Here is a 4480-nt window from a genome sequence, read left to right on the forward strand (position 1 = left end):
CTGTTTATAGATTCCATGAATACCTTTATTGATCTTTGTGTATTCTCATCCCCCTCTCAAAATTCCTGTATAACTCTTTGATTAGCTTCCTCACGTTCACATAATTCCTGTCCTTCTTTTTGACTATTCTCAGCCTGCTCACACAATTCCTTCATTTCTCATTGACTCTTCTCAACATGCTCACTCAATTCTTGTATCACTCTTTGAGTAGTTCCTCATGCTCACGAGATCTCTGTGTTGATCTTTGGTTTGCCTCCTCTCTCTTCCTATCATGCTAATCCTGAGACGCTTGCAAGTTTTCAATCATTTCATTCACCATGTTTAGCAGTAGTGTTTGTAGAGCTTTTTGGGGACTCTCCTCTGGATTATTCATTAACTGTTCTGTCACTTGATTATCATGAATGGGAGTTGAGATACCCGGATTTGCCATTTTTCTTGTGTTTTTCTGTCTTGTTCTGACCATTTGGTATGAAAGTAAAATTGTGTGCTCGAATAGTATTTTAAGGCAATCATCAACCAGAGTCCTTTATTTGCACAGTCAAAATGACTGCAGATAAAATGTAGTTCAACAGATACAATCTATTCAAACAAGTATGATTAATAGGCTTTGAACAGCAGAGAAGAATTTGGCAAAACAGAAATTATTACGTTTAGGGAAATATGTGGGAGAAATAAGTTTAGTTGTATGTGGAAAGGCAAAAGGGGAGTGAATTTAATCAAGTTCTAATTTCAGAGAGGGAAAAGGATTGGACAGAATGTTAGGAGAGAGATTAAAAAAAGAAAAAAATTGAAAAAGAACAATTGAAATTTAAAAAGTGAAACTCAAAATTATGTAAATATAAAGAAATGTTATTGAGAGAAGAAAAGGATAGGATGAGAGGAGGGGAGGAACAGAAAGGAAATATGAAAAACTAAAAAATAAAAATCCTTAAAATTAGTTACTTGAAAATTATATAGGTATAAAGAGATAATACTGCTATTAAAGAATTTAAGCCTAAGAGTTTGTGAATAGAGTAATAAATTTCTGGATTATGTGTGTACTCAATGGGGGATAGCATATAATAATCGATGAAGGTTATATATCTGCACCTGGGCAGAACAGCAATTAAGGCATGCAAAAAAGAAAGAGAAAAAATGAAAAGAATAAAAAAGAGGGGACATAAGCTACATAAAATAAAATTTCACTCTTTCTTGTCTACTCTCCAACCACCATGAGGAACAGAAGAGATGGTTTTAGAAGAAAAAGTTTCTACTTTTCCCATTTTTCAAGGGATCGTTCTCCCCATAAAAGGGAGCATCCATTTTTCAGAGTCACCTGGAGGTCGAAAGGACTCTCCACACAACAGATCTGGCTCCAGTTTCAGCAGCAGGGGCTACTCTCCAGGACGGAGCAGAGCATATTCATTCCACAAGTCTCAGCATAGTTGTGGTGCCTGAACTCTGAGCCTGGGCGCTGACCCCCAGCTCTTCAGCTCAAGGCTAGCACTCTACCACTTGAGCCACAGCACCACTTCCAGCTTTTTTCTTTTTGCTTGTATGGTGCTGAGGAATCGAACATAGGGCCTCATGCATGCAAGGCAAGTGCTCTGCCACTGAGCTACCTCCCCAGCCCTCTACTCAGTCTTTGAAAACATCATGAGACACTTCACCTTCAAGCTCTTCAACAGTTCCTTCATCAAAGGTTTATCGGCAAAACTGCAAAACTTTCGGGATGGTTGTGAAAATGCTGATTGAAAAAGATCCTTCATTAGAACAGTCAATACAGTTTGCACTGAGGCAAAATTTACATGAAATAGGTGAGCGTTGTGTTGAACAATTGAAGCATTAAATTGCAGAGTATGATAATTCTGCTCAAGATTTTGGAGAGCATTTTTAGAAGAATAAGTGTCTAGGTATAATAAACATTAAAAGTAATCTTTCTAGATATAACCACACTCCCTCATCCACCTGTGGAACTGTGTAATTTTTTAATGTACGGGACTTTTGTGATGAAGAGCAATATTTTATTTGGCCATATTTCCAATTCAGTCAAAGGTCTAAAATAGTCTTGGAAAGATACTTTAGCTATAATTTTTTTCTAAACATAAATTCACTTAGTCCATATTCCCACAGCAACTCCCCATCTCTCCCCTCAAATGATGGTTAATTTGATAAGCTTTGGTAAAACAATCCTGGAGAGTAGCTCTTTGTACTTACTCTACTTTACTGTCTTTGATAACATATGCTGATTTGTTTAGTCATTTGAGTATAATTTATAGGTAGAGATCATTCCACTTAAAATGATAGTCTTTTGCATTTTTGGAGCAGAGATCGCCATGTGAAAACTGTTACCATTTTGAGTTGTGATTTTTTTTGCTGACTTAGTGCATATTTGCTTTCAGAACAGTTCTCATTCAGCAACAAAACAACTTTCAAAATTCTAAATCATAACAATTTTTTCTCAAAACATATAACAGTGTTTTCTCTTAAAATATTCATGAATGTTTGAGTACTGTAGTTGATAAAAATATTAAATATCATATAGTAAAATAAAAGAAATCAATTTGAGGTGGAAGATGAGTATTTTAAAAATGTAATTACTGCAATAACTTTCTACAGAAAAAACTCAGCAAATATAGGAGATTGGTGTTTAACATTTCCATAGACCCATACTGGTTTAAACCATTTTTCAAACTATTTTTTATTAGTCTCTATAATATGAGTGTTTTGTTCTGCTGAATTTTTTTTTTGGGGGGGTGGGAGCCGGTTGTGGGGCCTGAACTCTGGGCATGGATGCTGTCCCTCAGCTCTTCAGCTCAAGGCTAGTGCTCTACCACTTGAGCCACAGCACCACTTCTGGCTTTTTTCTATTTGCTTATGTGGTGCTGGGGAATCAAACCCAGGGCCTCTGGCATGCAAGGCAATCGCTATACCACTGAGCCACCTTCCCAGCCCCTGTTCTGTTGATTTTTAAATGTCTTAACCTTCCAAATGTTCTTGAAAGAAACAAAGGAGAATTAGTAAGTTAGCAAGCAGTCTGCGTGTGTTCCAGTCTTTCATGAGTGAGCCAACAAAATCATGAGTTAGTTAAGAATTTAACAGGGACCATTAGAATATTCCATTTTTCCTCGCCATTTTCAGCAGTCCTGTGCATTGAACCAAAATAAAATTTTGTAGCATTAGTTAATACGGCACTTTTAACAATCATGCTTGTTATTACTGCCCAATTGCATTATACTCCCATTCTTTTTCTTTTTACCATGTTATCACTTCAATTCTGGCATATTTCTATGCCCTTTATTGTTGCCTTCATCTAAAAGTACCTAAAGTTTACATTGAATGTCAAAATAGCAATATAAATAATTTTAATGTAGCTTATGATTTGTGCTTCAAAATATGTGTTGTATCATTTTGCAAGTTTTGATGAAGGCCATTTAAGTTTTCTAAGACCACCTTAATTTTCCTCTCTTTGAAATCTAACTTCTTAACTTTTCAACATTTATAAACTATAAGCCCAATAAAAGTTCCATATATTATCTGCTATTCTTCAGTGTAAATAATGATGTGTTGCTCAATTTAGAAAGATCAAGGCATCATTGATGTTGATATTATTTTATCCTCTCGGTGTTTTTTTTTCCCTTAAATATTCTGTTCCCAGAATTCAGTTCCTTTAATCAAGAATTTTTTACAAGTAAAATTTGAGACACTACCATAGGCAGAGGTGTTATTCACTTTATTGAAATTATTAAATGTTTACTAACATATATTTCAGTACAGGCACAAGCATTTAAAGCTGTTATAGCTTTCCATTGGCAGCATTCTGATGTTTGTCAGTGTTTAACAGCTTATTTGATTTTTGCTTTTTGATGCCTTTTAAATTCTAATTTTAGGATAGATATATTCAGATGTGTTCTACAGTATATTTTGCAAAATGCTCTTATTTGTAGATTGTTGTTTTTTATTAATGCCCAAATGATGTGACAAAACTTTTATTGTCTTACAATAAAGCCTTGATGACCAACAGGGAAAATAGATATTGTAAAGCTTTTTGTGAACTTAAAAAAATACAAAATAAAGCAATCAAGTTTAAATAAAAAATACATAATTTAACTGTATTGCTATAGTAAATATTATTCTAGGTGTATTACCTTTTTTAAAAATGAACACTATTTTGCATCTAATTTGAATTAATTACCCCCTTCTTTATCAGAGGATCATCAACTTGAACGTTTTCCAACTATACAATATTTTCACAATATATTTGCCATTATTTTGAAAAAAAAACAAAATTTTAGTATTGTCACATAGTAAAACAGAAAACAGTTTAATTCTCTGGAAGCTCCTAACTTTTAAAACTGAATAATTGTTAAGAGGACAGAATATATGTGTTCTTCAAAATTACTACAATTACTAACTACTCATTTTCAAATTCTGAACCAGAATTTTGACATTCAATTTTTGAATGTCTCTGGTACACAGACATAGAGAGACATTCAAAACA

General features: G+C 34.0%; 1 pseudogene; it reads left to right on the forward strand.

The window, feature by feature from the left end:
• Positions 1-1211: 1211 nt before the first annotated feature.
• LOC138820292 (periphilin-1-like) lies at positions 1212-1876 on the forward strand (annotated as a pseudogene).
• The last annotated feature ends 2604 nt before the right edge of the window (positions 1877-4480 follow it).

This window comes from Dipodomys merriami, unplaced genomic scaffold, assembly GCF_024711535.1.
Source record: "Dipodomys merriami isolate MVZ:Mamm:240054 unplaced genomic scaffold, mDipMer1.0.p SCAF_855, whole genome shotgun sequence".
In the NCBI taxonomy this organism is placed as follows: Eukaryota; Metazoa; Chordata; class Mammalia; order Rodentia; family Heteromyidae; genus Dipodomys; species Dipodomys merriami.